We start from the raw sequence: 21,316 nt of genomic DNA, 5'->3' as shown, positions 1-21,316 counted from the left end.
GGGAATTAAATTGCAATAAGTCACCCGGACCAGACGGTCTTGGTGCTGGCATATACAAGGCCTTTCCAACTGAAATGGCTGTTTGACTGGAAATAGTTATTAGTGAATGCTACGAAAAGAACGTACCTCCTCCGTCTTTTCCAGTGTCACAGGTTGTACTAATCCCGAAAACAGATGACCCGGTTAAGCTTCAGTCTGTAGCATCTTACCGTCCTATAAGTCTAACGAATGTTGAATATAAAATTTACATGAAAGTATTATGGCGACGACTCCAACGTGTAATTACTTCTCTTGTAGGCTCACATCAGACATGCGGTATAAAAGGAAAGACCATTTTTACTAATATACACGCAGCAAGGAGTGTTCTCGAATGTTGTGACGCTGCAATGGCTGCAATCTGTTCACGTGAACTGTTTCACGACCACGGCGACGCAAGTCCGCAGAGGGCGTGACGGGCTCAACTACGTAGTTGACTGCAGATGTTTGCTGGAGGACCCTATATGGCCCGTGGTAGCGAGCAAGAAATTTCTTTGAAAGGCCAGGGATTGTGGAGGGCACCCAGAGCCACACCAGAGAGTTCGGGAGATATGACGAAGCTTCGCCGGTATCACGGAGGTATTTTTGTTGCCACTGATTTTCTGTTGTGAGAGAGCGGGCGAGCTGACGGCATTCTTCTGCGTATGTGACGGCATCGGATAGCGGGCTAGATTCGGAAACGTCAGGGCGGTAGGGAAAAAGTGTGTCCATGGTACAGGGTGGCTCGCGCCCGTAAAGGAGAAAGAATGGAGAGAATCCAGTAGTGGTCTGTGCCGCGGTGTTATATGCGTAAGTAACAAACGGTAGAACTTGGTCCCAATTGGAATGGTCGGTGTTCACGTACATAGCCAGCATGTCACCGAGAGTGCGGTTGAAACGTTCTGTCAGTCCATTCGTCTGAGGGTGGTATGAGGTAGCGGTGCGGTGTATGATGCGGCATTCTTTCAGGAGAGCCTCAAGAGCGTCTGATAAGAAAACGCGTCCACGGTCACTGAGCAGTTCGCGAGGGGCACCATGGCGAAGAACCAGGTTTTTCAGAATAAAGGCAGCCACGTCGCGTGCGGAAGCAGAGGGCAGTGATGATGTCTCAGTGTAGCGGGTCAGATGATCCACTGCCACGATAATCCAGCGGTTGCCAGCTGAAGTTGTAGGAAGGGGACCTTATAGATCTATGCCGACACGATCAAACGGACGGGCAGGACAGGGCAACGGCTGCAATGAAGCAGGAGACTTGAGAGGAGTTTTTCGGCGTTGGAAAGACTGGCAAGAGCGGACAAAATGGCGGACAAAGCGGTACATTCCATGCCAGAAGAAGCGTAGACGCAAGCGCGTGTAGGTTTTCAACACTCCGCCGTGGGCGCACTGGGGATCAGTATGGAAAGCAGCACAAATTTCGGCGCGGAGATGACGGGGGATGACTAAAAGCCACTTCCTTCCGTCGTGAAGATAATTGCGGCGATAGAGCAGCCCGTCACGAATTGAAAAATGGTGAGCTTGGCGGGCAAGCGCCCTAGACAAACGACCTGGAGAGTGACTTGAAAGAAAGTCCAGAAGTGTAGATATCCACGGGTCGCGCCGCTGTTCCGTGGCCATGTCGATAGTGGCAAGCGAAGACAAATCGTAGGCGCAGATCTCATCAGACAGCGAAGAGGGAGGCAGCGGTGAGCGCGAAAGAGCGTCCGCGTCAGTATGCTTGAGGCCTGAGCGATATATGACACGAATGTCATACTCTTGGAGGCGAAGAGCCCAGCGAGCAAGGCGGCCGGACGGGTCCTTGAGGGACGCCAGCCAGCACAGAGCGTGATGATCAGTGACCCCATAAAATGGTCGGCCATAGACATACGGACGGAATTTGCCGATGGCCCAAATAATGGCCAAGCATTCTTTTTCCGTAACAGAATAATTTGACTCTGCCTTGGTCAAGGTGCGGCTTGCGTACGCCACCACATAGTCTCGGATACCAGGTTTGCGTTGGGTGAGAACGGCGCCTATCCCAATACCACTAGCGTCAGTGTGAATCTCAGTTGGCGCATTCGGGTCGAAGGGGCGGAGGATGGGAGGCGAAACCAAAAGACGGCGTAAAGTGTTGAAGGCGTCATCACAAGCAGGTGTCCATGCGGAGAGGTCGGAGCTGCCGGAGAGGAGCTGGATGAGAGGAGCAATAATAGAGGCGAAATTTAAGATGAAGCGGCGAAAGTAGGAGCACAGGCCGATGAAACTTCGTAGTTGCTTCAGTGATTTTGGGCGTGGGAATTCGGCAACTGCACGAAGTTTGGTGGGATCGGGAAGAATGCCATCCTTAGAAACGACATGACCTAGAATAGTTAGTCGGCGAGCAGGAAAGCGGCACTTCTTCAGATTCAGTTGGAGGCCGGCGGTAGCGAAACAAGTGAGAACGTCCTTCAGTCGGAGCAGGTGGGATTGAAAATCGGTAGAAAAGACTACGATATCATCGAGATAGCAAAGACAGGTTCGCCACTTGAATCCACGAAGCACAGTGTCCATGAGGCGTTCAAATGTGGCCGGGGCGTTGCAAAGCCCAAAGGGCATGACGTTGAATTCATATAATCCATCTGGTGTGATGAAGGCAGTTTTAGAGCGGTCAGCATCATCCATTGGCACCTGCCAGTAGCCATATCGTAAATCCAACGAGGAGAAAAACTCGGCGCCCTGCAAGCAGTCCAGTGCGTCATCGATGCGTGGCAGAGGATAGACGTCCTTGCGCGTGATCTTGTTGAGCCGGCGGTAGTCGACACAAAACCGGGAGGAGCCATCTTTCTTAGGTACCAACACAACTGGAGACGCCCAGGGACTGTGGGATGGCCGAATGACACCACGACGGAGCATGTCGTCCACATGATCAGCAATTACTTGGCGCTCCGAAGCCGACACACGATAGGGGCGCTGGCGCAAAGGTGCGGTTTTGCCGGTGTCGATGGTGTGCTCTACGACAGACGTGCGGCCCAAGTCAGTTTGAGGAAGGTCGAATGAAGAAGCGAAGTTCTGCAAGAGGGCGACAAGTTTATCACGTTGCGCAAGTGGAAGATCAGCATCAATAGCATGTTGGAAAACGTCGGAGGGCGTCGAAGCGGTCGCAACATCGTAAGAGCACAGACTAACGTCGAAGGAGGGGGTTGAGTCAGCAAGAGTGGTGATATGACCGGGATCAAGCTCTTCAAGACGTCCAATGCATTCGCCACGGAGCAGGACTGCTGGGCAAGAAAATGGGTTCGAGGCGTAAAGTGCACTCTTGCCGTCTTGAATTTCGAGAACTGCGAACGGAAAAAGGAGGTAGGGATGACGGGAGGCGGCTTCGGAAGGTGTAAAAATCGCAGTCAAAGGAGTTACCCACTCACAAGACATTGGTACGAGGGCAGCAGAGAACGGAGGAATGTCGGTGTCATGGGCGACGAGAAGTTTTGCAGTGCGGGGAGGGGTATCACAGAAGGGGGCATCACAGAGTGGGGCGAAGGCAATTTGCGCACGAGCACAGTCAATAACGGCTTGATGAGTCGATAGAAAATCGTATCCGAGGATGATATCATGCGAGCAGTTCGCAGAACAATAAACTCGATGGGGTACAAGACGTCTTGAATGAGCACACGGGCTGTGCAAGATGCGGAGGGGTTAATGTGCTGTGATGAGGCGGTGCGGAGCGAAAAGTCGGAAATCGGAGTGGTCACTTTGCGAATTCGACGGCAGAGCGCTTCACTGATGACGGAGGCGGCTGCACCGGTATCGACGAGAGCGAGAACTGTGGCGCCTTCTACAGAAACTTTGATAACATTAGCGGGACGACACGGAGGACTAGAGGAATTCGAAACAAGCGCAGTTCTTGCCCCCGGAACTGCGACTGTTAGTTTCCCTCAACGGTGCTGGTAGGACGTCGCAGCATTGGAGAAAGCGATCGGCGCCGAGGAGAATGTGATCGACGAGTGGCATAGGTTTGGCGATCTTGTGAGACAAATTGAGAACCGGGCGGAATCATTTGCGAGCGTGAGTCGGTATCGTACGGGTAAAGTCGAATGTCAGGTTGTGAAGGTTGGAGGCGCTGGCGACAAAGGCGTGCAACATGGCCCGGCCGACCGCAGGCATAGCAAATCGGAAGGTTGTCCGTAGTACGCCAAGGTTTCATAGGATGTGGGTGGAACCTTGAGGGTGGGGCTTGGAACGAAGGCTCAGCATGCGGCGGTGAACGGTAGGCAGGGACCTGCACATAGGAGCCAGACGTGGGCGAAGGTGGTGGCCTAGCCGTTACTTGGGCATACGTGAGAGGTGCCGTCACAGGCGGCAGCACGGGGTTGGACGGCAAGACATCAGCGACGTGTTCTTGCACGACACGGCGTATAGTAGGGGCCAAAGATGGAGCCAGTTCAGGAACGAGGCGGCCCGAGTCTTGAAAATGGGGAAGGAGTGAGATTTGGCGTGCGACCTCTTCACGAATAAAATCTTTGATCTGTTGATTCAGCGGGCTCCCTTCAGAAGTTGGCGAACCACCCAGCGCTAATGCGGATACGCCTTCGTCGCACACACTGGAGCGGCGCCTAGAAGCGCGCCGCTTGCGGAGCTCGTCGTGGCTCTGGCAAAGCTTCACGAGTTCACTAATGCTGGTGGGATTTTTCGCTACCAGCATCTGGAAGGTGTCCTCAGAAATACCCTCGAGGATGTAGCGGATTTTGGTCGCTTCCGGCATGGCCGGGTCGACTCGTTTGCAGAGATTAACGACGTCTTCTATGTAGCTGGTAAAGGTCTCATCAGCGCGCTGAACACGATCGTGCAAACGTTGTTCGGCACGAAGCTTACGCACTGCCGGGCGGCCGAACACTTCCGCGAAATTCTTTTTAAATGTCGACCAAGATGACAGGTCAGCCTCATGGTTGCGAAACCAGAGGTTCGCCACGTCCGTCAGATAGAATATGACGTTACTGAGCTTGTATGAGTCATCCCACTTGTTGTAGCTTCTTACTCTTTCATACGATGACAGCCAGTCGTCGACATCTTGGTCGGCCGTGCCACTGAAGAGGCAAGGGTCACGCTGGCGCACGACGCCAGAACACATGATCGTGGGTGGAACGGCCGGCAGCGTAGAAGTGGACTTGTCTTGCATGGCGGTTGTAGAGGGTAGTGTACGGCTTCGCAGTTTCAGTTTGGATGGGATCGTACCCGGCACCTCCGCCAATTGTAATAGGGCGTTTATTGACGCTCAGATGGAGAGCTGTGAGGAGAGGACCTTGCAACGGCGAGCCCAGCGTACTTCTTCTTTGTCTTCGTCGCACAACGCACTGGTGCATGTCGATGGCTGAAGTGCTGACTATCACAGTACAGCGCTTTATCTGGAGCCTTTCTGTTTAAGATTGCTTACAAGGCCAAACATACGTGGTTATAGATTTTTTCAAAGTGAAGTTCGGGGTTTGGCATACGCGGACGATATTGCGTTTTTTTTTTGTACGGACCATGAGAGCGTGCAAGAAGTTGTAAAAGAAGCCTTTGCTTTTTGCACTGGAAGTAGAAGTGAAATTAGTTGGGCAAAGTGTTTAGGATTGTGGCATGGAGACTGGCAATAGGCGCCTGAAATGTTCTCCAGTATGCAATGGACAATAACGCCTGGAAATTACCTTGGTGTGCCACTAAAGCATTACCGTGAAAGCAAGGAATGTTGGGCCGGTGAGGTTGAGCAAGTGAAAACCCAAACAAACAAATGGGGAGGACATAACTTTTCTATGTTCGGAAGAGCTACCGTTTGCAATATGTTCCTAGTTGCAAAATTTTTTTACATCCTGCAAGTGTTATCTAAGTCAAGAATTTCTGTTCAAAAACTGCACAGGGTATTTGCCACGTTTGTGCGGGCTTCAACATGGGAGCGTACCAGTCGATGCAATCTGTTTCATACGGTGCAAAATGGTGGACTGGGATTGTCACATTTCTTTCTTTCTTTCTTTCTTTCTTTCTTTCTTTCTTTCTTTCTTTCTTTCTTTCTTTCTTTCTTTCTTTCTTTCTTTCTTTCTTTCTTTCTTTCTTTCTTTCTTTCTTTCTTTCTTTCTTTCTTTCTTTCTTTATTTGTTCCTTTCTATTACAGAAAGCCGGAGCGAAAGCTAAAGGCTACAGAGCCTGACAAAGGCTTCCGCTCCGAATGACGTTCAGCGTGCAGTTTGAAAAATGTATACAAAACATACAAAAGAGCAATTCGAATCATAAACACAACGCGCAAATACAGAAATTTGATTGCATGAAACTGAGTCACTCCAAATAACTATGGATAGGAAAAAGAAATACAAAAGATTGGAATTTTATTGCGGATTGCTATGTAATAAACCAACTGCAATTAATGAAACAGATGAAACATACCGCTGTAGACGATATCAATAAAACCGTTTGTTGAACTTAGTGATACAGTATAGAACAGTTCCAAATAACAAAGAAAAGCACATGTAACCTCTGATACAAAAAACACAAAACAAAAAATTAAACTATGCAATTGCGATGTCATGCTTGAGTAATAAGGCTTTAAGAAACTTTTTGGTGACAGGCTTGTTAAAGTTTACGAGCGTATCTACACGATTCAACAGAAACGGTATCTGGTAGTCTGTGTGTTGCCGGCCGTAGTTTGTTCTTGTGGCAGGTGTCCTTCTGAGTATTCGGCGAAAAGAATACTGTGAACTTGGGTTTGAATCAGAAGCTTTATATAACTTATTGTTGTTAATGTACTGTACGAGCTTGTAGTAGTAGACCTGGTTTGCTTTGATTATTAAATGTTGCGAAAAAAGCGGATGCGTTGGGAGAAGATGGGGCTTGCCATAAAAGTTTTCAAATATTCTCAGCATTTTCTTCTGCAATAAAATTAAGTTCTTATAATTTTGGGCTGTCGTAGTTCCCCAGACGAGTGCGCAGTAAGACAGTCGAGAGTAGAAGAGGGTATAATACAACATTTTTTTCAGCCAAAGTGGAACGAGGTTCTTAATCTTATACAGACACCCAACAGCTCGACTTAAGTCCCCTGCTAGACGACTAACATGCGTATTCCAAGATAAGTTATTCTGAAACCACACACCCAAAAATTTTTGTGTCGATACCTGATCTAGCAGCTTATTACGGAAATTGATGGCGATTTTGCAACATAGAGGCTTATTTATTGGTGCAAAGATTATATATTTGGTATTGTGTATGTTTAACCTTAATTTATTAACATCGAGCCAGAGGGATAGTGAGTTGAGGTAGTTATTCACTCTGTCCTGGAGCGAAATGAGCGATCTGCCTGCGAAGAAAAGATTAGTGTCATCTGCGTACATAATTAATTTTGGCGAACTCGGTATATTGCAGATGTCATTAATGTATAAATTGAACAATGTCGGTCCTAGAATTGATCCTTGCGGTACGCCGTACAGTACATATAATAATGATGAATGCGCATTATTTATTGTAACATATTGGGAACGATTAGTCAAATAATTTCTTATTAGATCTAATGCGACACCTCGTATACCGTAGTCGTAAAGCTTCATTAATAATATTTCATGGTCCACCGAATCGAAAGCCTTCTGAAGATCCAGAAATATACCTACCGTGTAGAGTCTTTGTTCAATATTGCGTATTATTTCGTTTTTAATGTTCAGTAAAGCCTGTTCAGTTGACTTATTCTTTTGGAATCCGTATTGTGTCTCATAGATTACGTTATGTTTCCTTATGAAATCTTCCATTCTGACGTTTATAACACCCTCAAAATCTTTTGACAAAAGGGGGAGCACTGATATGGGACGGAAGTTGTTGACTGAGTAATCACTCCCACCTTTATGAATTGGACTCACCCTTGCTATTTTGAGTTGATCAGGAAATATTCCAGTCTCCAGCATACTATTAACAATATGGGTAAGAACAACAGAGATTAGATCGGAAATATATTTTATAGGAATTGCCTTAATATCATCAATGCCGGCCGCAGTGCTATTTTTAAGATTTTCTATCAGTCGCTCAATTTCAAGTGGTGTGGTTGGCGACATTGCCAATGAGTTCAGAATAGCAGGTTTCGGTAAGACAAGCTCTTGTACAGGTGGGCAAGTGGAAGTGTATTTTCCGCTTTTTATGAAATGGTTGTTGAGGGTATCAGCAGCTGTTGTGTCACTAAGATTTCCGTGTGGCGAGGAAACCTGAATAGGAGGAGGAGGAGGAAAAACTTTATTTAGTCCTATATTATTTGGCGGTTTTTGGACGTCTTCAGAGACCTCTCGCCAAATTTTCCTAGGGTTATTGGAAACACGGGTAAACAACTTTTCATAGTAATCTAACTTTGCTTGCTTAAGTTCTCTATTAAGCCGGTTGCGATATTTTTTGAATTCTACAAGCTTACTGACATCACGAGTTTTTATAAAGGAATGGTACAATTTGTGTTTGTGTTTAATCCTGTCTAAGAATACTGCATCTATCCATGGTTTCCTAATTTTGTTTTTGTATTTTATGCTCCTTGCACTCAACGGAAATGCTTTATTGTAGCAGTGTTTCAGTTTCTCGGCAAATAGAGTGTACGCAATGTTCGGGTTTGATTCATTGAAAACAGATTCCCAATCAGTGTCTTCTATCAAACGGCGAAAATCCTTTAGTGCCTTGCTAGATATGTTACGACATGAAGGTGAATCGTTTTTAATTTTTTCTTTGTGCACGATCGGTATAAAACAGAAAATGGGCAGATGATCACTTATGGCAAGTGATAATACGCCAGACGAAGCGGGTCCACGTTTGTGATGCAGACGTCTAATAATGTAGCACTGTGCTCCGTAATGCGCGTGGCTAAGGAGACAAGATTAGAACATGCATAGGAATTCACTATATCGCTAAGAGTTCTGGAGTTCACATCCCCCGCCATTAGGTTTACATTCATGTCACCCATAACAACAAACTTAGTCCCGGTGTTACTTAAGTGGTTTAACATATCATCGGCAAAAGAAAAGAAATTTGTTTTATTTCCGCATGGTGGTCGGTACACCACTGCGACGATAACCGATTTGAGACGCACGGTTAGACACTCAACATGTTGGTCGATAAAAGAAAATTCAGACACTACTTCATGAGATAGATGCTTTCGGACGTAGATAGCGACTCCCCCACCACGCCCAGAATTTCGTTCAAGGCCATGACGCACGTAGTTATCAAGATGCGGTGGGTTATCATTTGCTGTCAACCAGGTTTCTGAAATAAGCACGAGATCAAACTCAACTACAGTGTTTTCGAATAAATCGAGTAGTTTTTCGTGTTTATTTCTGATGCTGCGCATATTTATATGCAATATTAAAAAACACTCATGAAGATTTGCATACGTGTCGTTAAAGGAATGATAGTCGTAATATCTGCACATGCCATCACAAGGCATGGTCGTGGTGGCATGCTCAGCCATTACTTGTTCTGATTGTTTTTTTCAGCGGCATGTTTTTTTTTTTTTTTCCTTTTACGCGGTCATGCTGTCAAGGTCATCGGCAGAAAAAATGCGCAAGACTGTAGATGTCTCATTTTGTCGGGCAAATATTTTGCCTCCATTAGTCCACACAAACTTCCAATTAACCTCTTTCTTTTTCTTGGTGGCAGCTCCAAGAAAGCAGATACTTAAAGCAGATTGTAACCAGGTTCTTTTTGTTGCGCGAACGAAGCGATGTTTTTCTTAGACCGGTAATCCAAGTGCGATTGCGTGATTCACTGCCGGAATATGTAGTTTCGACTATGTCTACAGGGACAGTGGCTCTAAGTGCTTTTCTTCGCGAAGTTGTGGCGTCCTTCCAAATTGTGAAGGCGAGATTTTCAAACGAGTATATGTGTACTGTTACGCGAAAACGGCTGTACAAAGATTTATTGGAAACCTTTTTACCTGTGCCTCTTTATCGCGCTGTATATGCTTTAGGTCCGGAGCGGGGCGTGTTGAAAAGAGTGAAAAGAATGCCCTTCAGATCGTCCGCTAAATCTTTCTTTTTTAAATTGCATAACGGCACTCTTCCGGTGAAGCCATGGCTGGAAAGCAAAGGCCTTTTTGTGCCATGGTCTGCTGACTGTTTAATTTGCAAAAATCTGGAATCCATAGAGCATATTTTCCTTGATTGTCACGATGCGGGTTTTTTGTGGGACGTGCTACAGCGTACTATTAAAAAGGACTTACCAATAACGCCGTTTGGCATATACGCTACTTTCCGTGCGCCCAGCCAGGAGAAGTGCCCAGTGATTTATTAATGGTCTTGTGTATGCACAGCATATGGAGAACGCGAATGGATGTTCGCCATGAGCATGTTGTCGTACACCCAGCCCATCAGTATTTTGTTGAAAGTGTAATGTACACACGTGATGTTTTCGGAGGGCAATCTGAACCCCCGGAATGGCTGCCAGTCTTGGACAAGCTCATGTCACTTAATCCATTCTATCACAAGAAACCTGTCAGAAAGTGACTTGTGTTTTTAATTCCATGCGACTTTTCATCGTTCTTTGTAGTTGCCAAGTCGGTAATGAAGAAAAAAAAAAAAAGCCCGGCTAGCTCAGTCGGTAGAGCATGAGACTCTTAATCTCAGGGTCGTGGGTTCGAGCCCCACGTTGGGCGCAGTTTCTTTTTTCTTTTCCTGCTAATCAGTCAGCGACTCGCTTCCGTGCAACTTCATTTTGTGTGCCCTCTCTGCATTTCATAACCATGATTCTCAGGATCACTCCCAGCGTTGGGTACGTTGCTTCTTTAATCCTTTGTCCGTGACTCGCTCCCATTCTTCATACTTGTTTCGGGTGTAACGGCCATGTCGCCCGGCTAGCTCGATCTTGACAACAAACGGCTATGTTGTCACTGGTCAGCATATGACATTATCTTTTCCATTAGTCTAAATCTTCGGTCACCTTTATTTTTAATCGTGTTTACGCAAAACGGTTCAATATATATGGCAAATAACAGAGGAGAAAGTGGACATCCTTGTCTTACTGACGATCTTATCTGAAAGCTTTCTGTGACTTGACTTCCTTGAGCTTTCTCCCGGTCTAGTTGCAACATTGCAACGTGATCTGCAAACACGTCACAACATTCCAAAATGCTTCTAGCTATGTGACCATTTGTATATATGCTTTTCCCTTTAATCTTTAATATCTTAATTACGTTCTTTAATATCTTTAATTACGTTCTGCAACCGTTTCGCTAGCACCTTCATGAAGATTTTGTTGCCAAGTGTTATAGGCCGGTATGAGTTCATTAAGTGCAATTTGATGGGGTCATCACTCTTTGGTATCAACTCAACGTGCGTCCTTCTAAATGTCGGTGGCGTTTCTTCTTTATCATATGTCTTTCTCAAAACTCGATGCAATGCCTGCACTACTTCCCCGTTAGCTTTATAAAAAGCTGCGCCCAATCCATCAGGACCAGGCGATTTTCTAGCGGTCAGGTCATCTATAGTAATTTCTATCTCTCGCATACTGATGGGCTGCTCCAAGCTTGCTTTCACGGTGGCATCGAGTCTTGGTTAAGAAGGACTGATTTCTTAGCTAGTTGGCTCATGATGCGAGGTAAAACAACCAACAAAAAAGACGCTACGCAATGCGGAAGGCTCTCACACACAGGGCTTGTACGTGTAGCTTTGTGTAGGTGAAGTCTTCTGTACTGTGTAACGTCTTTTTTATTTGCTGTTTACCCGACGGCATGGATAAGTTCGGGCACGAACTTTGAGCAGTGATTCATTTTCGAGCAGGGATTCAGTCTTGTGGAAGGGAGAATTTTAAGGCTGTTTTAAAAACGGGCGCCGGGTATAAAATTATGTTGAGATTGTTAGTTTCTTGATAATTATGCGACTTTCAACTTCTATAGACCCCTGAAGTAAACGCCACCGGGCAACGAGGGAAGAAGGCCAATGCGTCTTTTAGTGCTAGTTTGCTTAGCTTGTAAGAAAGAACTTGTTTGCACTGGAGAGCGCAGAGAGCTCTTAGTCAAATCGCGATTTTACTAAGAAAAAATGGACAGAGATAAGTATCGTGCAGCAGTTATTCGGGCGCGGACGGAACAGCTGTGGGCGGGGGAAACACCAACAAAGCGTGCGTTATCAGACGAGAAATGATACGCGTGCTCAAAAGGAAATTCGAGAAATAAGAACTAGCACAGGTATTTCGGCAGACAGTAGTGTAATCAAGAACGCAATCAGTGATCATTTCGCAGATATGCTTTGTCAGTCGCGAAAAACTGAACGGGGCTTCTATAGTGAATTCCTTCCACTTATGCCGAAACTTGCCGAAACTTATGCCGAACTGAGGAAGAAGTTAAAACACGGCTTGAGCAGCCGATTTCCGTGAAAGAAATTGAGGATGCAATAGATGCCCTGCCAGCAGGTAAAGCCCCTGGCCCTGACGGACTGGGCGCAGCTTTCTACAAAGTGTTCAAACCGGCAATAGCCCAGGCTCTGCTGAAGGTTGTTGACGAAAGCTATGAGAAAAAACGTGTTCCGCTGTCTTTCACAACATCCCACATAGTGCTAATTCCTAAAACCGATGACCCTGATAAGCGCCTGTTGGTGGGGTCTTATCGCCCGATAAGCCTCACCAACGTCGACTACAAAATTTTCATGAAGGTGCTAGCGAAAAGATTGCAGGGTGTTATAACAACGCTCGTAGGCACACACAAAACATGCGGCATAAAAGGGCGAAGTATCGCTACTAACATACACGTGGCACGATCCATACTTGAATGCTGTGACTCATTTGATGACCGAGTGGCGATGATACAACTAGACGTGGCAAAAGCCTTTGACCGCGTTTCTCATGGTGTTCTGTTTGCCGTATTAGATCATGCAAATGTCGGCCGCACTCCCTCGTAACTTAACGAGATTGGAGGAGGTTACCCTTAGAAGGATAAGAGCTGGGGCGGCCCTTACCCCGTCGGTAAAATGCCGATGGGAATCGCAAGCTGACATCGGACCAACCACATGCCCGAAGTGTTCCACACCAGCTGCAGAAGTGGATGTTTGCCACCTGCTATGGACTTGTGCAGGGACAAGGGAATCAAGGACACAGATTCTGCGCGAAGTGGGTCTAACCACAACAAGGGAAGAGGACTTTTCTAAATGGCTCACCGACAACGCTAAGAGCGGGAGCCTGCTCCGGTTCCTCACGGAAAACCATTTACATGAGTTTATATAATATGCCTTATGGCAAGTTTGCGTACAAAAAAAAAAAAAAAAAGTGTGGATTTGGACGCCAATTCGCCAGTGTAAAACTATTATCATTGTCGTCAAAATTTAGGGCATTCTGAAAATAGTTTTTCATCAGCTGTGAAGCAAGCGATGAAGGAGTAGCTGCGAAGACTAATAATAACTGTTCATGTGCGTGGTTAAGAAGGATTGGTTTCAGAGCTCGTTGGTTCATGATGCGAGGTAAAACAACCAACAAAAAAGACGCTACGCAATGCGGAAGGCTCTCACACACAGGGCTTGGACGTGTAGCATTGTGTAGGTGAAGTCTTCAGTACTGTGTAACGCCTTTTTTATTTGCTGTCTACCAGGCGGCATGGATAAGTTCGGGCACGAACTTTTAGCAGTGATTCATTTTCGAGCAGGGATTCAGTCTTGTGGAAGAGAGAATTTCAAGGCTGTTTTAAAAACGGGTGCCGGGTATAGAATTATGTTGAAATTGTTAGTTTCTTGATAATTATGCGAATCTCAACTTCTATTGACCCCTGAAGTAAACGAAACCGGGCAATGAGGGAATTTAGTGCTATTTTGCTTCGCTTGTAAGAAAAAACTTGTTTGCACTGGAGAGCGCAGAGAGCACTTAGTCAAATAGCGATTCTACTGGAAAAAGGAGGCAGCCTGGCAGCTGCAGCGAGATAACGCAACATTATACAGAATCAGGTAGGCAACTGGAATGTAGACATTCCTTTACTAGACCACCTTCCTGTTCACTTCTCTGTTGATTCCTTCAAGCCGAAATTCCGGAGATCAAGGCAGTTCGCAGAACTTCCTTTCCTTAAAATAATTGTCATATGCAGCGAAAAAAAAAAAAAAAAAAGACGCGGGATACGCACTGCGATGTTGTTGTTGTGGCTGCAAGAAGAAGGAAAAGAAAATACACGGGCCTGCAACTGGCTGTGTAGGTGAGCTACATACGCTGCCTCGTGCGGACAGAAGAGAAAATAGAAAAGATAAGAAAAAGAAGAGGGATAGAAAAAGCTATACGCACGCGAAAAGGTGAACTGAGCAAGTCGCTCGCGGCCACTTGCTGCTTAGACTCATACACCACAACAAAGGAAAAACAACACTGGCGAACAATGCATATAGCGTTGGCATGGGCTAAAACAATCAGCCAAACCGTGAAGAGTAAAACGATACGCTGCCACGTTGGCTTGTCGTAGAAAGGCTGTATGCACCGCTCTTAAGAAAAGGAAACCGCTTCCGCCGCTGTCCCCGTCGATAGCTCAGTTGGTAGAGCGGTGGACTGTAGAGGTTTTTTCCTACTACGGACATCCATAGGTCGCTGGTTCGAATCCGGCTCGACGGAGGTTTATTATTTTTGTTTTGCGCAGTCAATTACATTCTTCTGTAATAACACTCACCAGTAGGTCGCTGGTTCGAATCCGGCTCGACGGAGGTTTATTGTTTGTTTGGGGGACACCTTTACGTCCCCTCGTGATTGCGCATATATTTGGCATGGATACGAGACATTCGTGTTATGAGGCTAGTGCTTGTTTGTTTGAATAGTGTAGGGTACGGTTAGGGTCGAAAACCGACACCGACTCATTCCGAAATGACACTGCTGCACCAAAAAATTTCGGATAGGGAAATGTCGCATGGCACTTCGACCTAAAAAGGCGAAGTTGAATACTGAGCTACCCTAGCGAGAGCTGTCTTTTAGCACTGTAGCGTCGGGCGCTGGCTGCGTACGTCTGCTACTCGTATGAGTTGTCCGCTCCTAACGTGATGACCATGCACTCTAGCGAGAAAACGGCAAGTTAAAACGTTGCACAAATAATGCGCGCTGAATACTTCTGTCCGAATGTAGCGATATGAGGCAATGCTAATCTCTGAAGCTTTCCGCGAGTGCAAGACACACCCAAAATAGAATCCATACTACGCTCTTCGCCGTGCCTGAATATTATCGTAAAATAAGAAATACAAAATGCAAAATTGTCCGCCAAGTCAGCCACTTATTCTAATGGAATAGTTCTACTGACGGACTGCCGTGGCGGCTCTCTTGATGTTAAAAATGGTTTCGTTTCGTTTATGCGTTTTAACGCCCCAAAGCGACTCAGGCTCTGAGAGAAGCCGTAGTGTCATCAGCACTGGACTCCTTTCCCTTTAGCCTCCATTGAAACACAGCCGCGTTGACCAGGTTCGAACCCGGGTACTCCGATCTCGGACATCTTAAACACTGCGCCCCTAACGCTGTTCAAGCGTTAGAGAACCTTTAATATGTTTTGATGTTGTCAGTGCATCTTTGATAATATGTTGTGCCAAATGTATCTTTTTTTTTCCTTGTTTTTTTTTCTGCGTTATTTTTTATTGGTTATTATTTTTTTTCATCTGACGGAGTACGGATGTAGCGCGTACATTGCCGCGGCTGCCGTTTGTCGCCGCACAAGCCCACTTGTGGTTTCGGCACTTCCGTTTCAGTATCCTGTTTACAATATACTAAATAAAGATTATTAATTTTATTATGTAGTTGCGTAGATACAAGATTAGCGCAACACAGATAAGCATTTGCGACAAAAAAAAAATTAGCGCCCAACGTGGGGCTCGAACCCACGACCCTGAGATTAAGAGTCTCATGCTCTACCGACTGAGCTAGCCGGGCGATGGAAGCTCGCGAATATTAACGAGTATTCATGCACTGCTTATCTACACTTTCAAGTGGAGATTGCTGCGCTAGTTTCTGTAGTTTCCGTGCTGCTAGCAAGGTGCCTCCCCCAGTGAATACATAATCACCTACTATCGAGCGGCTCCGGGAAATTCACATTTCACGGCACGCGCGCGTCGCACTTGGAGCCATGCCAGCATCTACTGGAACAGCAGGTACGGATCAGCGAGGGAAGAAAAAAAATGCTTTGAAAGCCGCGGTGCGATAACTTCATATCGAAGAAATGTTCTTTTACTCTTTGCCCTACTTTTTCGCCTCACCCTCCCTCTTTTCTCCTCCATGGCTTTTCGTCTTTGGAAGCAAAAGCGTATTTAAACCCCCGCCATTGATGATCGCGCTCCCCAGAGGAAGACAAGTAAGCTTGCCGAAACAGCTCGGCTTGCGAACTGAACCTACCCCTCAACCCTTGTTCAGTGCTCTTTCATACTGTGTAGCCATCCACCTTCTCTAGTTCTACCCTAAATCCACTACATTAGGCCAAGCGACGATGCCTTCGAAATCAACCGACGTGTGCGAATATTTCGTCTCTAGAGCTATAAATATTTTGTTTATTCCTGGAGCGTAGTTCTGCACTTTTTCTGTCTACTGTTCAAATCCAGATGCATTTACCAGGCCGAGCGCTGTTTCGGCTTCCGCCTCTTGGCAGAGAGTCTTTGGTGTTTGACTCACAGTGACTGATTAAATTAAAACGTGTGAGCGCGAGGAATCAGAAATCCTAATAGTTCTCGCCCCTCAACTCTCGGGCTGATTGCTAGCGCATGCAAGGCGGAAGACGGCGCCATGAACGACTGGAAGCATCTTTTTATATGACGAATCTTTTGATGAGCTTTCTAACTTCTGCAAGCGCCTTGGCTCTAGAGAACGTAGAAAATTACCAATAACTTTATCTAACTATAATTAAATGCCATAGATATTTTTACGAGAACACAACCTCCTTGTAACTGGGCTGAGTGAGCTGCCAATTTGACTTGTTTTATTTTTTTCTTGGCGGAGCAGATGTTTGAGGCAAGGTAATCCATACGTGGAGGTCCGCAAGAATATATTCTAATTTTCCTCTCACGTCTTTACAGGAGGTGCATTGCATTTTTCACTATACACCTTCTAGCGAAATTTACGCTTGCTCTGCTCAGATATTGTGATTCATGTTTTCAAATTTTTTATTCAAGTAAGCTTCACGCTATTTTCCATCCTTGATAAGAGCAGATTTTACTTTGGGACTTGCCACATACCATCTATACCAAACTTCTTCTGCTTGATTACAGTGCGTGGTACGCGCACATTTTGTGCGTATTCAGGTTTTGAATAACATTTAGATAACCCGCGAAATAAGACGGCGTTACTCTGTCGAGGTCTTAGCCAGCTATGTTTACTCGCTTTCTAGTACCGATATTGAAAGACTAACTTGTTGACTCTCGATAGTGAAAACAATGCGTCCTGCTATTTACCGTGTCCGGTGCTGTTTAGGCAGCATCGCGCGTAGTGGCTCGGTGTGCCCACAGAAGGTATCTGGCAGCAGCTTTTGCGTGCACTCCTATACGACAGATGATGCTAGAGCTGTAGTGCTGGTCAATACGAGAGCCGCGAGGGTTAAGAGCGCAAACGAACTTATCAAAATTAAATGCGAAATTCCAACAGCAGGCTTAGCAGCGACGGCGAAAGGTCTACTTGCCGCGCTCCACGGTAGTTGCCCTTCCCTTTCATATCTATTCGATCGCAAGAAACTTGTGAAAGCAGCTGCCGTTTTCTTTCTTGTTCCTCTCGGTGCAACCAAACGCACCACAGCTTTTCGGAATGTCGCGAATGATGCTCAAAAACAAGCAAGGTTCACATATCGAATGCACACGACTCAGCCGTTTGCTTGCACCACGAAAGCTACTGCTGTTACGAGCGCCGTCGCATCTCCCAGGCGCCATGGGCTGACGTTTCCCAGTCAACCACTTTGCGCACAATGGATATCCGTAACACAACCTCCTCCGGACATACGAATGTCCGTTAGAAACCAGCCGAACACCGATAGATCACCCACGGACATCCGAGAAATGTCCAAACGAAACTAACTTCTCACGGACACCCATGTCGTATACTTAGCAATGTCCCCGTCGGCCTACATGCACAGGACATATGCGATAAAGATGTGTTCATTCACGAAGCAAGTTTCGGTGATCACAGTCAATAATATCCAGCAGGTACCATGAGCTCATTACAATCTCACACATTTCTCTAATCTGACATGGTACTGTATGTAAAATTATTTCAGGATCTATGAAAGGAATAAAAATAAAATGTTTTAGACTCAAAACAGGTTTATTATGGTCGCTAATGCTGCTTCGTCTTCAAGATGTATCCCTGTTACAGTAATTGATCTCAAGAAATCCGACTTGCTAATGTTCAAGGTAGTATTCGAATTTTTCTAACTTGTAGAAATGCGTTTTTATCACGGAATGGTAACAAAATACAAAAAGAAATACTAAGGAGTGGGTACACTTCGCAGGCATGTCACATATGCGTTGTAAAGAAATAGGTGAAAAAGGCATGAAGACAGCACTTAAAAAAGAGCTTAGAGCTTCACCTAGACATGCAGCTGCTTCATAGTGCAAGCTTTAATATGGTTGCCCAGAGTAGGCGGGTCACAATATTGATGAAGCGGACAGACTGAACATATAACGCCCGTATCAGGCTTCAAACGTGCATTTGAGCGTCAGGCCCGTAGTGTAACCTATTAAATCTATGCTAAAATATGGACATGTACACGCCACAGTTGCCCCGCGGGGGTCGTGCAGTGGTAAGACGCCCGACTACTGTGCTGGAGTTCCCGGGTTCGAACCCGACCGCGGCGGCTGCGTTTCGATGGAGGCGAAACGAAGTGGCTTCCGTGTGCTGTGCGATGTCAGCGCACGTTAAAGATCCCCAGGCGGTCGAAATTACTCCGTAGCCCTCGACTACGGCTCTTCTTTCTCTCTTTCCACTTTCATTCCCACCTTCCTCCCCTCCCTTACGGCGCGGTTCGGATGTCCACAGAGCGAGCGTGACAGTTACTGCACCTTTCCCTTCCTGTAAGCCAATTATTATTATTATTATTATTTTTACACGCCACAGCTCTGGCAGAAAGTGGACAAGCTATTAGAGTGGGAAATATTATGATGATGCTAAAACATGCATTTTTTTTAAGCGCATCTATAAAGCGATCGAAATTACTCCGCAGCCCTCCCCTACGGCACCTCTTTCTGTCTTTCCACTTTCGCTCCCGGCCGTCTTCCTCATTTCTCTTACTGCTCTGTTCAGGTGTCCACGAAATATTATGACATATACTGCACCTTTCCTTTTCTATAAACCAGGCACGCAGTGTTTAAGATGTCCGAGTACTGAATCGGAGTACCCGGGTTCAAACCCGATCGACTGCGGTTGTGTTTCAATGGAGCCGAAAGAGGAAGGAGTCCAGTGCCCAAATGATGACACTACGGCTTCTCTCAGAGCCTGAGTCGCTTTGGGACGTTAAAACGCATAAACGAAACGAAACCATTTTTAACATCAAGAGAGCCGCCACGGCAGTCCGTCAGTAGAACAATCCCATTGGAATAAGTGACTGACTTGACTGACAATTTTGCATTTTGTATTTTTTATTTTACGATAATATTTAGGCACGGCGAAGAGCGTAGTATGGATTATATTTTAGGCGTGTCTTGCACACACAGAAAGCTTTAGAGATTAGCATTGCCGCATATCGCTACATTCGAACAGAAGTATTCAGCGCGCATTATTTGTGCAATGTTTTAACTTGCAGTTACCTCGCTAGAGTGGTCATCATGTTTGGAGCGGACAACGCATAAGAGTAGCACACGTGCACAGCTAGCGCCCTACGCTACAGTGCTAAAAGACAGCTCTCGCTAGGGTAGCTCAGTACGCAACTTCGCATTTTAGGGTCGAAGTGCCATGCGACATTTCCCTATCCGAAATTTTTTGGTGCAGCAGTGTCATTTCGGAAGGACTCGGTGTCGGTTTCCGACCCCAACCGTCCCCTATACACTATTCAATCAAACAAGCAATATCGTTTTTTGTTTGCGGATGTGAGCGGTGTTTGCGCACGCTTCGTGATGAGTGAAACCAGGCGGCATTATACGGCACAGTTCAAGCGGAAAGTTATTGCTGTTGCGAACGAGACTGGCAACAACCTGGAAGCAGCCAGGCGCTTCGGCGTTTCTGAGGTGAACGTGAATAGCCTCATGACACGAATGTCTCATATCCATGCCAAATATATGCGCAATCACGAGGGGACGTAAAGGTGTCCCCCAAACAAAGAACGGTCGATATCACCCTCCAATCACGGCTGACATTTATTTTCCTTTCTTGCCTAATTTATTATAGAAATTTATACATAAGGAACATGGATGAGCACTTCGAGTACGAGCTTGAGTAAAGAGGTTCAGTCGGGTGAGTGTTATTACTGAGGAATGTAACTCCCTGCGCAAAACGAAAATAATAAACACCTCCGTCGGCCGGATTCGAACCAGCGACCTATGGATGTCCGTAGTACGAAACCTCTACAGTCAACCGCTCTACCAACTGATCTATCGACGGGGACAGCGATGGAGGCGGTTTCCTTTTCTTAAGAGCAGCGTATGCAGCCTTTCTACGACAAGCCAACGTGGCAGCGTATCGTTTTACTCTTGGCGGTTTGGCTGATTGTTTTAGCCCATGCCAACGCTATATGCATTGTTCGCCAGTGTTGTTTTTCCTTTGTTGTGATGTATGAGTCTAAGCAGCAAGTGGCCGCGAGCCACTTGCTCACTTCACTTTTTCGCGTGCGTATAGCTTTTTCTATCCCACTTCTTTTTCTTATCTTTTCTATTTTCTCTTATGTCCGCACGAGGCAGCGTATGTGGCTCACCTACACAGCCAGTTGCAGGCCCGTGTATTTTCTTTTCCTTCTTCCTGCAGCCACAACAACAACCACATCGCAGTGCTTATCCCGCGTGTCTTCTTTTTTTTTTTTTTTTTTCGCTGCATATGACAATTATTACAAGGAAAGGAAGTTCTGCGAACTGCCTTGATCTCCGGAATTTCGGCTTGAAGGAATCGACAGAGAAGTGAGCAGGAAGGTTGTCTAGTAAAGGAACGTCTACATTCCAGTTGCCTGCCGGATTCTGTGTAATGTTGCGTTATCTCGCTGCAGCTGCCAGGCTGCCTCCCCCCCCCCCTGATTTTCACGCGCTTGCCTCTATCGCCCTTCACCTCCACACCGCGGGCTACCACGAAACCACATTGTCGCGAGTTCAGGCACTACCAGCTCTCACTGTAAAAACGAAAGCAGAAAATTTCCGACGCCTGCCGCCGCCATCGTCGTATATGGCAGAAGCGGCGGATCCTGCTAGTTTGGCTGATCCAGAGCGCTCATCTGCCTGACCGCCTCTCACGAAAGCATTCGCAACTGGTTATTATCATACGC

General features: G+C 46.2%; 3 non-coding genes across 3 annotated transcripts; 2 read left to right on the top strand and 1 right to left on the bottom strand.

Moving 5' to 3' along the window:
- Positions 1-10,527: 10,527 nt before the first annotated feature.
- On the top strand, positions 10,528-10,600 carry TRNAK-CUU (transfer RNA lysine (anticodon CUU)). Its single transcript has one exon. It is a non-coding gene; the product is annotated as a tRNA-Lys (tRNA).
- Positions 10,601-14,423: 3,823 nt separating this feature from the next.
- TRNAY-GUA (transfer RNA tyrosine (anticodon GUA)) lies at positions 14,424-14,517 on the top strand. The gene is made up of 2 exons: positions 14,424-14,460; positions 14,482-14,517. It is a non-coding gene; the product is annotated as a tRNA-Tyr (tRNA).
- A 1,220-nt stretch (positions 14,518-15,737) lies between these two features.
- On the bottom strand, positions 15,738-15,810 carry TRNAK-CUU (transfer RNA lysine (anticodon CUU)). The gene has a single exon. It is a non-coding gene; the product is annotated as a tRNA-Lys (tRNA).
- Between the last annotated feature and the right edge of the window lie 5,506 nt (positions 15,811-21,316).

Source organism: Amblyomma maculatum, chromosome 3 (genome assembly GCF_055883805.1).
Source record: "Amblyomma maculatum isolate TAMU_Amacu chromosome 3, ASM5588380v1, whole genome shotgun sequence".
Classification (NCBI taxonomy): domain Eukaryota; kingdom Metazoa; phylum Arthropoda; class Arachnida; order Ixodida; family Ixodidae; genus Amblyomma; species Amblyomma maculatum.
This window is presented reverse-complemented; position numbering and strand designations above follow the sequence as displayed.